This window comes from Hipposideros armiger, unplaced genomic scaffold (assembly GCF_001890085.2).
Source record: "Hipposideros armiger isolate ML-2016 unplaced genomic scaffold, ASM189008v1 scaffold_16, whole genome shotgun sequence".
NCBI classification, from domain to species: Eukaryota; Metazoa; Chordata; class Mammalia; order Chiroptera; family Hipposideridae; genus Hipposideros; species Hipposideros armiger.
In genome coordinates, this window is record NW_017731366.1 from 4156782 (window position 1) to 4170129 (window position 13348).

The 13348-nt window shown below is 38.1% G+C and overlaps 1 protein-coding gene and 1 pseudogene across 1 annotated transcript in view; one reads left to right on the forward strand and one right to left on the reverse strand.

The window, feature by feature from the left end:
* LEKR1 (leucine, glutamate and lysine rich 1) overlaps positions 1–13348 on the reverse strand; it is a 169233-nt gene that overhangs the window by 134377 nt on the left and 21508 nt on the right. The gene's annotated exons all lie outside the window — the stretch shown is intronic.
* Positions 9617–10017, forward strand: LOC109373000 (barrier-to-autointegration factor pseudogene; annotated as a pseudogene).

Here is a 13348-nt window from a genome sequence, read left to right on the forward strand (position 1 = left end):
GGACAAAATTATCTATATAATAACAAAGGTAAGGACTACATCTGGCTTCTCCTCAGAAACCACACAAGCAAGAGAGTAGAGTGAAATATTCAGTGTTCAGAGAAAACAAACCCACCAACCTAGAATTTTGTATGCTGTGAAATTATCCTTCAGAAGTGAAAGTGAAATAAAGACTTTCTCAGACAAAACAAAAATTGAGGGAATTTGTTGCCCGTAGACCTACCTTACAAGAAATGTTAAAGAAATTCTTTAGAGAGAAAGAAAATGATACATGTCAGAAACTCAGGTCTACATAAAGAAGAGAAAAGCATCAAAGGAATACATGAGAGTAAAAAGAAACTTTTATTTTTCTTATTCTTAATTAATCTAACAGATATCAGTTTGTTCAAAGTGATGATGTATTCGATTATGCATGCTTATGTATATGTCTTATGAGTATGCATGTGCTTGAGTATGCTTACATATAAGTGAAATAAATGACAGCAATGATACAAGGAACAAGAGGAAGGAATCAGGATTATTTTTTTATTATAAGGTACACAAAATACTACCCATGAAGTGGTATAGTGTGATATGAAAATGAAGTTGGATTAGTTATAAATGTATATTGCAACTCTAGAGCAACCACTAAAAAAGTATAAAAAGAAGAATAACTGATATGCTATGAGGAAATAGAATCATATAAAACCACAAGTACAACCACAAAAGACAGAAAAAGAGCAGAAGATGAAAAAGAACAAAGAACAAGGGCAATAAACAGAAAGCAGTAATAAATATGGTAGATATTAATTCAACGATGTCAATAATCGCTTTGAATGTCAAAAGCCTAAGTGCATCAATTAAGAGACAGAGATTATCAGAGTGGATCAAAAACATAAACCAATTATATGTTGTCTGCAAGAAACTATTTTAAATAGAAAGACATATAGATTAAAAGTAAATGGATGGGGACTGGCCAAGTGGCTCGTTGGTTAAGAGTTGGCTTCGGAGTGCAAGCTCTGAGCAGCAGGGCCACCGGTTCAGGTCCCACATGAACCAGTGCCGCTGCAGCCTCTACAGCTAAGATGGGGAACAACAGCTCAACCTAGAGCTTGGCTGCTGTGAGTCGCCGGCAATGGCGTAGGCCGCAGTGGGGCTGGCCGGCAGTGGGCGTGAGCTTTTGTGAGCTGCTATGAGCCGCTGTGAGCAGCCGTCCAATGGCCAGAGAGTGGCTGCCTCACCCAGGAAGAGCGCAATGATAATACCAACATGGGCCAGTGAAGCATCGTCCTCCACAACTAGACTGAAGAACAAAAGGACAGCAACTTGTCTGTTCCCCTTCCCCCAATTCCCCAATAAAAATCTTTAAAAAATAAAAAAATAAAATAAAATAACATGACCTGATTTGTTTGTTCAGGCCTGGTAAGTGAGGCAGTAAGGAGGTGAATGGAGAGAAAGCTAACAGAAAGGTAAGCCAGGCAGGGGTGGCCAGTTAGCTCAGTTGGTTAGAGCGCAGTGTTCATAACACCAAGGATGCTGGTTCGATTCCCACATGGGCCACAGAGCTGTGCCCTCCACAACTAGATTGAAACAACTACTCGACTTAGAGCTGATGGGTCCTGGAAAAACACACTGTTCCCCAATAAAAAAGAAAAGAAAAGACAGAAAGAGAGAGAGAGAGAGAGAAAGAAAGAAAGAAAGGCCAGGGCTGTGTGTTCTTGAGAACAGTTTTGACGCCTCCTCAGTGAACCAGCGGCATGGAGCCCAACTTTAGAGGGGAAGCCATCTAATGCTTAATAAGATTCGCTTCAGATACACAGATAGTGCAGGTTCTCACTAAAGCCTGACTGTCCTCCAAATTATGTCTTGTAGACCTCTTTCTTATACAATAGATTTCCTCTAGTGCTAAGTCAGCCTTGCTAAATAAATATATAAAGAAACTAAATAAATAAAACCCACCTTCCCAACCCCTCCTCCAACAAAAAGGGTATGAGTACAGAAATGCCTGAAGCTCACTCAGGTAAAAGTAGTTGCAGGAAAGCTGTACTTACTGGTTGACCCTCAGGGCTCACATATCTGGTTTCCAGGTTTTTGTCCAACACCTACCTCCCCTTTTTTTCCCCCCTATGTTGTTAATTTTATTATGTTCTTTAAAATACCTCATATCCTTTTTGGAAAGAAGGGGGTATAAGAAATAAAAATAACAATTAAGTTCTAAAGTCATGCTTTCTGTAGACTCTCTACTCCATTGAGCAGAAACATAGGGTGTGGACCTAGTCAAAGTTTGGCTAGGCATTTTAAAACCACAATTCAGTTGGAATTAATTGTTGTAGTAAGGCTGAAATCAGGGTATTGCTTAGACCCAAGAATTTCCCTTGTGAGATTAGGCAATGTTTAGATATCCAAGGTAGGTGAGAAGTTGATGATATATATGGGGGAAAGGAAAAACTGTATGCTATTAACCTTAGTTAACAAACATGAAAAGGAAAAAAAAAAAAGAAAGAAAGAAAAAAGTCAAAGGAAGCGAAACATAATTGAATTCCTGCCAGGCACAGAATAATGTGTATGTCATCCATGTGAGGTAGCTGTTTCTCTGACCATTTTATAGATGAAGAAACAAAGGTATAAAAAGATCATAAGACAAGGTCATGGGCCTAGGTAATAGCAGAGCCTTTACTGTTTATACCATATCATACACTACTTCCCTTCATTCTTAAAATTCCCACTAGGGTTTAGTCCAATAAAAATAATATCTTATGTTATAATGATAAATAACTAACTTTAAGTTAGGGAAATTCAAGGGGAAAAGATAAACAGAAAGAATACTGAATGTCTGGGACTGAAACTCTACAATGCTGATTTAAAAGATTGGGGGGAAAAAGACAAAGCAGGAAAAATGTACCTTATTTTGGTAACCATGTTGCTATAGCAATAACATAATGATACACAGAAGGGCTTTTAGAGTTATACTGGTAATAAAACATATACTTATATACGTAGGTCTATCAATGTTTTTGAATAAATATCAGTCTCTACAACCTTGCCAGATATAGTTAACAAGGAAACCCATGTAAACATTATTTATGCCAATAGTAAAAACACCTGTCAACTTCTATTTACTGTTTGCACGTGTCACAGAGACAAGGAATAAAGGAAAACAGTACGCTCAAGCCCATAGAACTTTGGTCTGGAACACAGTCTAGTGCTGGTGAGGGAGAAAAACGAAAAGATGATAAAAGAATTCTCTGGTCTTAGAACTAACTACATGATGTGAATAAACTTGTTTAGGTTTCTCAAAGTTTAAGTAGTGTATATGGTACAAATATCAATATAACAAATGCACATTTATACATCTAGACTAAGAAAAACATTAGATGAACTTCTAGGCTTAATTTATTTGCTAAGAACCCTGTGTTTACTGGAGTCATTTCCCAGTGGCCTGGAAAAGAATAAATGCTTTCCAACTGGTACTCAACCTTTTACTTCCTGCCTTCCCCATGCTCATACGCCCAATAACACTTGCATCAGCAGCAGCTCTCATTTCGTGGCAGAGATTCTCACTCTGCCCCAAAAGGGACAAGGCAGAATTTTAGGAGAGAGGCGAGGGTTTGAGGAAGCCCCCAGAGATTTGAGACGATTCCCTAAGAAGTGTGCCCCACCCCATGAGAACCATACTTCTACATCAGTTCTTTGTCCTAGAAAATCTTGATTATTCAAAATTCAGTTGTCCCAAACATTTTTAACATGAATGTCTCTTACACTACTTCCATAAACACCAGAGCACTGCAAAAGTAGAAAAGCAGAGCCTGGAAGGGACACGTACGGAAGACAAGACCTTTATAAAAGGGAGCCCACGGTGTTATTCTTTTCTTGAGACACTATTGTTTCTTCCTCTCAAGGAACTAAAGTAAGCATGCACATGTTATTTTCTGGAGGAAAATGCAATGGTCAAGTGCCACAGGCCCAGCGAGCGTCTTCTTCCTTACAACAGAACCTGGTATTACTTCAGGCTCTGAAGTAATGAGTGAGCCAACTCTCTGCAGTCTGTTCCCCAGACTCTCCTGCAGTTGTGGGAAAGCTTTTGATCTCCTAATATAGGCATTTCCCATGTCCCCCTTCATATTCCTGCCTTCTTGCAATGCAGAAGCCATCTTGAGATCATGAGAAAACCAGCAGGAGGCTGAAGGCCTACTCACTGAGAAAGATACCGTGAGAGATGGAAAGGGGCTGGGTCCCTGGTGATATTGCTGTGCTGCCTATACCCTTTCTTCTTGATTCAAGAAACAAATAAACCCTTGTCCATTTAAGCCACTTGCTGCAGAATGCATCCCTATCTGATATAACTGGTTTATGTGGGATGTAGGTTTCGCAGGAGAAGATTATGACTAACAAAATGAGCCCTGTCTGCCTCATCACCCTCTACTCCAGCCAGGTACACCTATTTCCACCAATTCTCTTCATTTACAAACTCAGAGCCATTCTCTGTATTAATTTGATCCCAAGTTGTGTGTGTACTCAGTCTGGCTCTGTGAGCCCTCGGTATCCTACCTAGGCCCCTGCCTTGGGCTGACTGCTCTGCACTTGACTTATGCGTATATAGCTCATCTGATTTGTGAGAATGGCTAACTATTATCAACAGAACTCTTATGTCTGACTCCTCATGGGGAGGCCTATCATACTGCTGCTTAAATCTCCACGCACAGTCTCATTTTGGCATGAGCAGAAGAGATGTCAGAGAGAAAATGCTTAGCAGGGACATAGAGATGCATCTATATAATGACTGACTTTTGCAAGCTAGCAACTGACATCTGTGAAAATTTAATGAATTACTTTTTTTAAAAAAATTTTATTATAATAAGAAAATGTAGTTTTTCGAAGCAACACTGCATTTGACTAAAAAAATCAAACCAACGTCACAACCAAGATGGCTTAGCCCCATTACTCCCAAGTCCTCTCTCTTACAACTAAAAATCCCTGATCATAACACAATCCAAGCATAGGAAGACTGTGAAAAGTGAAAAGAAGAAAGCAGATGGACTAGGGACCTTGGGGCTTGAGAAACACCAAGGCAATGAGATCCCTGAGTTTCCTTATTGTCTCCCACATATCCCGGACAGGGTGCTGCCGATGTCTCCAACCCAGAACCACCAACAGCCACTGACAGAAACATCAAACAAACAAAAACCTTTCAAAAAAGTCTGATCTACTTAGCTGATCAGGGAAAGGGTGACTAAACAACAGAAAACATTCTTGGCAATATCCTCTCTAGCCAAACGTCCAAGGTAAAACCGTACCTCCCCAGTTTCAGCAGGGCTGCAGCCGAGCAAAGAGCTGATCTTCCACATCACATCACCCCTGCCCCCATGGAAACAGGCGGTGCGCTCCAATTCACCTGGCTGGTGTGGTGACAGTGCGGTGAGCTGAGAGCTGATCTTTCATTCCCCTCTTGCAAAAGTAAAATATGCTTCAAACTTTCCCACCAGAGTAGTGTCAGAGAGCCCAGTGGGGAGTTGAGCCTCAAACCCTACCCTGCACGCATGAGTCTAAATAAAGCAGTACAAGTTGGTAGTAGTAAGCACTCCACTTTCCTTCTACTGCTCATGTCACTGAAACCTCCATCTCTAACTGGCAGCAAAGAGGCCAAATGAAGCGGTGAAAAACAGGGCTAGCGGCACTCCTAATACTGCTCCACTGTGTCAGAGGGTCTCAGTGGGGAGCTGCCAGCATCAACACTGGCTACAAGACTCACTCCAAATTCTATGACATAGGTAGGTTGACTGCGAAAGAATGGGAAAATATATACTATGTGAAGAGTTGTTTTTTCTTAAAAAAAAAAAGAAAGAAAGAAAAGCAGCAGTGGCTATATTAACATCAGCTAAAGTAGACTTCCGAGCAAAGAAATTTACTACAGAAAAAGAAAGACATTATATAATGACAAAAGGATCAATCCACCAGGAAGGCATAACAATCCTAAATGTGTTCATACCAAACAACAGAGCTACAAAAGTTGTGAAGCAAAAATGACAGAACTGAAAGAGAAATAAACAAATCCACAATTTGAGTTGGGGACTTCCAATACTCCACTCTTAGCAGCTGGATAAAATCATTAGACAGAAAATCAATAAGGACATAGTTGAACTCAACAGCATCATCAATCAACTGATATAACTGACATATGGACTACTTCATCCAACAACGGCAGAATATATATTATTCTCAAGTTCACATGGAACATTCACCAAGACAGACCACACTCTGGACCATAAAACACATCTGAACAAATTCAAAATAAAAATCATATAATGTCTGTGCTCAGACCACAATGAAATTAAACTAGAAATCAAACAGAAAAAGCTGGGAAATCCCAAAATACTTGGAGATTAAACAACACACTTGTGAGTAACATATGCATCAAAGAAAAAATTGCAAGAGAAATTTTAGAAACCTTTGAATTAAATGAAAATAAAAATACAACTTACTGAAATTTGTGGGATGCAGCAAAAGCAGTGCTTAGAGAGAAATGTAGAGCATTGAATACATTTATTAGAAAAAAGTTCTAAAATCAATAATCTAAGCTTCCACATTAGTAAACTAGAAAAAGGACAAATTAAATCAAAGTAAGCAAAGGAAAAGAAATAATAATTAGAGCAAAAATCAATGAAATCGAAACAAGAAATCAATAGAGAAAATCAACAAAACCAAAAGCTGTTTCTTTGAAAAGATCAATAAAATTGATCATCTTCAAGCAAGGCTAACAAAGAAAGAGGAAAAAAACAGAAATTTCTAGTATCAGAAATGAAAAGGAAACATCACTAGAGAGCCCATGAACATTAAAAGGTTAATAAAGAGATACTGTGAATAACTCTATGTCCAAAAATTGGATATGAATGGTGGGCATATGTTATATGAAGTGGAGTAATTCCTTGAAAGAAATGCAAAACTCACATAAAAATAAATACACTATCTGAGTAGGATTATATCAATTAAAGAAATTGCATTGATAATTAATAAACTTCTAAAATAAAAAGCACCAGGCCAAGATGAATTCATTGGTAAATTCTACCAAACATGCAAGGAAAAAAAATATCAATTCTCTCTTCCAGAAGATAGAAGCAAAGAAAATACTTCCAAAGTCATTCAATGAGGCCAGCATTACTCAAACAGCAAAACCAGGAAGGCTTTAGAAGAAAACTGCAAATCAATCTCTCTCATGAACAAGGATGCAAAAATCTTCAACAAAATATTAGCAAATGAAATTTTAAAAAAACACATAAAAGTAATTATATACCAAAACCAAGTGGTATTTATTCCAGGTATGAAAAGCTGGTTTAACATTCAAAAATCAATAAATGCAATCCATCATATCAACAGGCAAAAGAAAAAAAATCATATGATCATATCAACAGATGCATAGAAAACAATTAAAAGTTTATAAAGAACATTTACAAAAAACACACAGCTAACATCATAAATACAATAGTGAGAAACTTGGAGCCATCCTGCTAAGATCAAGAAGAAGGCAAGGATGCCCCTCTCACCACCGCTCTTATCATTGTACTGGAAGTCTTAGCTAACACAATAAGACAAGGAAATAAAGGTATACAAATTGTGATGGAAGAAATAAAACTGACCTTTTTCACAGATGACATAATCGTCTAGGCAGAAAATCTGAAAGAGTCAACCAAAAACTCTTGGAACTAATAAGCAATTATAACAAGTTTGTAAGATACAAGGTTAATATACAAAAGTCAATAAATTTCCCATATCATGAGCACATGGAATTCGAAATTAAAAACACATTAACATTGGGCCGGCCGAGTGGCGCAATGGTTAAGAGCTGGCTTGGGATGCCAGAGGGCCCCAGTTCGGATCCCACATATGACGGCCAGTGACACTGCCCTCTAAAGCTAAGATGCTGAACAACTGCTCAACCTGGGGCTGGGCTGCTGTGAGTCGCTGGAGACAGTGTAGGCTGCAGTCCCTGCTGCAGTGGGTTGCCATGGGCTACCGTGTGTAGCCAGCAGCCATCGTGAGCAGCCAGCAGCCGCTGTGAGCAGCCATCCAGAAGCCAGCGACTGATCTGCCTTGCCTGGGAAGAGCGCAATGATGGTGCCAACTTGGGCCTGTGAGGCAACGTCCTCCACAACTAGACTGAAGAACAAAAGGACAGCAACTTGTCTGTTCCCCTTCCCCCAATTCCCCAGAGCTGTTCCTATCCCCCCAATTCCCCAATTAAAAAAACAAAACAAAAACCAACACATTAACATTTACATTAGTGCCCCCCAAAATGAAATACTTAGGTATAACCCTAATAAAATCTAATAAAGTATGTACAAGGCTGAGAAAGACTACACAACTTGGACAAATGAAAACAAAGAACTAAGTAAATGGAGAGATGCTTCATGTTTGTGGATAGGAAGATTCAGTTTGGTCAATATATCAATTCTTCCCAAATTTATCTATAAATAATTCAATTCTAATCAAAATCCCAGCTAGTTATTTTCTGGATATGGACAAACAGATTCCGAAGTTTATATGAAGAGGCAAAAGACGCAGAACAGCCAACTCAACATTAAAGAACAACAAAGTTGGAGGACTGACACTACCTGGCTTTGAGACTTACTATAACATTACAATAATCAAGACAGCATGGCACTGGTAAAAGAACAGACAAAGAGATTAATAAAACAGAATGGAGAGGTCCAGAAATACAGCCACATGAATACAGTCATCTGATCTTTGGAAAAAGAGCAAAGATAATACAATGGAGCAAAGATAGTCTCTTTAACACATGGCGCTGAAACAACTGGACATCCAAATGTAAAACAAAACAAAAGGAATCTAGACACAGACCATATATCTTTTGCAAAAATTAAATGGATCATAGGCCTAAATGCAAAATGCAAAACTATAAAACTCCTATAAAATAACATAGGACAAAATCTAGATGAACTTAGGTATGGCAATGACTTTTTGGATACAACATCAAATGGCAAAATTCATGAAAGAAACAATTGATAAGCTTGACTTCATGTAATTTAAAAAACTTCTATTCTGCAAAAGAGAATGTCAATAGAATTGGAAGACAAGCCACAGACTGGAAGAAAACATTTGCAAAAGACATATCTGATAACGTACTGTTATCCAAACTATATAAAAAATTCTTAAAACTCAACAATAAAAAACAATCTGATTTAAAACAATTAAAACAATCTGATTTAAAAATGGGCAAAGGACCTGAACAAACACTTCAGCAAAGAAGATATACAGATAGCAAGCATATGAAAAGATGTTCACTATCATATGTCATCAGGAAAATGCAAATTAAAACAATGAGATACTACTTCACGCACGTTAGAATGACCAAAATCCAAAACACCACCACCATATCAAATGCTGGTGAGGATGGGGTAACAAGAACTCTCTCATTCATTGCTGCTGGGGATGCAAAGTGATAGAGCCACTTTGGAAGACAGTTTGGTGATTTTTTAAAAAACTATACATACCATATAATCCAATAATCATACTCCTTGGTATTTACCCAAAGGAGTTGAAAATGTATGTCTACACAAAAAGTTGCACATGGGAAGTAGAAGAAAGTTCTAGTGGCTTGAGGTATCGGCGGGAGCAGCCGGGCGGCAGGAGTAGCCGTTACAGGAGCTGGAGTTGCCGATTAATCCTGATCAAGATGACAACCTCCCAAAAGCTCCGAGACTTTGTGGCAGAGCCCATGGAGGAAAAACCAATGGGGAGCCTGGCTGGGATTGGTGAAATCCTGGGCAAGAAGCTGGAGGAAAGGGGCTTTGACAAGGCCTATGTGGTCCTTGGCCAGTTTCTGGTGCTAAAGAAAGGTGAAAAGCTCTTCCGGGAATGGTTAAAGGACACATGTGGTGCCAATGCCAAGCAGTCCCAGGACTGCTTCGGGTGCCTTCGAGAGTGGTGCAACGCCTTTTTGTGATGCTCTCTGGGGAGCCCCCAATCTCTAGCCCCAGCCTTGAGTCTCCAGAGTTTGCAGCCGAGTGGGGGCTCCTCCACAGTCCTCTACAAAGGATTGATGCCTACTCAACCTCCAGTGCCCTCCAAGGTCTTCAGGGAGTTCTCTTTCCCTCACCATTTCAACTTTTTTTGAATTCTGCCTCTTGCATGCATCTCCCTTCTCTTTCCCTTGCCAATTTCGTGTCGATAATTACCAGCTTTTCTGAGTGGATTCCTGGCCCCTTCCTTTACCCCCACCTGAATCTCTGGTCTGTTTTATGCCATTTGGCTTCTCTTTTGGCAGGACAGTCATTGTCCTTATAAAGTTTTTTAAATCAATAAAGTCAGTGGCCTTTCAAAAAAAAAGTTGCACATGGATATTTATTGCAGCTTTATTCAAAATTGCCACAACTTGGAAGCAACCAAGATGTCCTTCAGTGGATGAATGAATAAACCAACTGTGGTACATCCAAACAATGGAATAATATTCAGTGCTACAAAGAAACTATTAAGACATGGAGGAAACTCAAATGCATGTTACTAAGTGAAAAGAAGCTAATCTAAAAAGGCTACATACTGTATGATTCCAACTGTATGACATTCTGGAAAAGGCAAAACTATAGTAACAGAAAATGGATAGATAAATGTTTGCCAGTCCTTAGAGGGGTGGGAGGAATAGATGGAGCACAGAGGATTTTTAGGGCAGTGTTACTATTTTGTATAATACTATGGTGGTGGACTCATATTACACATTTGTCATAACCAACAGAATGTATAACACGAAGAGTGAACACTAATGTAAACTCTGGGTTTGTGATGATAATGATGTGTCAGTGTAGGTTCATTGATTGTAACAAATGTATCATTGTAGTGTGGGATGTAGATAGTGGGGGAAGTTGTGGGTTAGTAGTGGGAGGGAGTATCTGGGAACTCTTTACTTTCTACTAGATTTTGCTGTGAACCTAAAACTGCTCTAAAAATTAAAGTTTATTAATTTTTTAAAAAGTCAGTATAAAACATTGGTGAAGTGTAAGGATATAAAATGTAATTTTAAAAATCAAATGCTAGAAAAATTGAAGGAGGTCAAGAAGAATATTCTATATTAAAATTTATATAATCCAAAAATATAGGTCCTATATATATCCCATCAACTTAACTTTGAAATAGACAAAAACTGACAAATCCATATCATTTTGGAAGACTTTAGTAGTCTCTTATGATTTGTCAAATAAAATAGTAAAAAATAAGTAAAGATATACAGAATTTGAATAGCACACTTAACCAGTATAATTGAATGGGTCTATTAAAAAATTATATCCCTAAAACAAAGAATATGCATCCTTTTCAGGTAGAATATCTCCAAAAACTCACTGTTTATTAAATTTTCAATAAGTTCTTTTAAATGAGTCACATTCTCTGTCCACAATAGAATAAAAATAGACATAAAAAAACTATCCATTTAGAAACTTAAATATATTGTCCCAAGAATGTCTTAAATTAAAAAGGAAATAAATCATGGGGATGTGAAGTACAGTGTGGGGAATACAGTAAATAATATTGTAAAAAACTACGCATAATGTCAGATGGGTACTATTCTTATGGGGTGGGGGAGATCCCTTCTAAATTATATGAATGCCTAACCACTATGCTGTATACCTGACACTAATATAAAATAATATTGAATGCCAACTATAATTAAAAAAATATATAGTCACAGGACGTAAAAGTGGAGAATAGGGAATGTAGTCAATGGTATTGTTATAGTTCTGTACGATGTCAGAGGGGTAGTAGACTTGGTGGGGTCATCACTTTGTGAGGTGTATAAATGTCTAATCATTATGTTGTTTTGTACACCTGAAACTAATAAGAAAATGAGGGGCCGGCAGAGTAGCTCAGTTGGTTAAGAACTTGCCCAAGAGTGCGAGCTCTGAGCAACAGGGTCGCCGGTTCGATTCTCACATGGGCCAATAACGCTGTGCCCAGAGCTGAGATGCCGCTGAGCTGCCAACAGGTGACAGGATGGCTCAGCTGGTGAGAGCATGTGCTCCTAACAACAAGGCTGCTGGCTTGAATGGTGGGCTACACCCACCAGCAACTAAAGACTGAACTCGGCACCTTGAGCCGAGCTGCCAGCCGCGTGGCTCAGGGGGATAGAGTGTGCGCTCTTAACAACAAGGCTGCCAAGTTCGACTCCCGCATGGGATGGTGGCTACACCCACCCACAACTAAGATTGTAACACAGCACCTTGAGCTGAGCTGCACGACTGGACTAGGAGCTGAGCTTGCTGCACCCTCCACAACTAAGATTGAAGGACAACAATTTGGCTGTTCCCCTTCCCCAATTCCACAACACTGTTCCCCTCCCCCAATTCCCCAACACTGTTCATCTCCCCTAATTCCCCAATAAAATCTTTAAAAAATATATAAAAACTGAACTTTCAACTTATTTAAAAGTAAATGAAAATAAAACACTGTTACCAAAATGTTTGTTGTTGCCAAAGCTTATTCCCACAGGAAAATTTGATATTTTAAATGTAATTACAGGAAAAAGAGACTAAAAACAAATTAACCAAGTCCTTGATGAAGTAATTTATTTTTTAGTAATAAAACTAAAAAATATTAAAGGATAATAAATGAATAAATATAAATAAGAGTAGAAATTGATGAAATAGAAAAGAACCAGATTTAATCAATTAAGCTAAAAATCCTAGAAAAGTTTTCTCTCCTTTATTCTTCTCTTTCTTTCCCTTCTTCCCTTCCTCCTTCCTTCACACACAAATTATCAACCCAAGAAAAGAAGGGGCTCATAACATACAGAGGAAAACTTTTAAATAGGAAAATACTACATATTACTAAATACCAAGAAACTTGAAATGTTAGTGAAATGCTTAATTTTCTAGGTAAATATGAATTTCCAAATCTGATTCAACAAGAGGTAAAATCCATAAAGGAAGCAATAATTATAGGGAAACATAATAGGTCATCAAAATCCTACTAAGCAAAAGAGATACAAGACACAGTTTTTATGAAGGAGATCTACCAAAGCTGCAAGGAACAGGCAACTTGTGTGTTACTCAAAATGTCTGGCACACACAAAAGATAGTAGCTTTCTTAACTTTTTTAAAGAGACTGGTGGTATAAGCCAGTCTCTTAAAAAGAAAAACTATTGGCCAACCTCACATGTGAACATAGATGCAGAAAACTATGTAAAATATTAACAAATTAATCCAGCACCATATTAAAACAACAATACTCTTCACAAACTGTTTCACATATAACTCATAACATATAACTAATAATAAGGGCAATTATTTTAGTGATACAGAGACAAAACACATTTTATTTTAATAATTATATATTTATTTTTTTACTTTTTATTTATGGCAAGTGATAA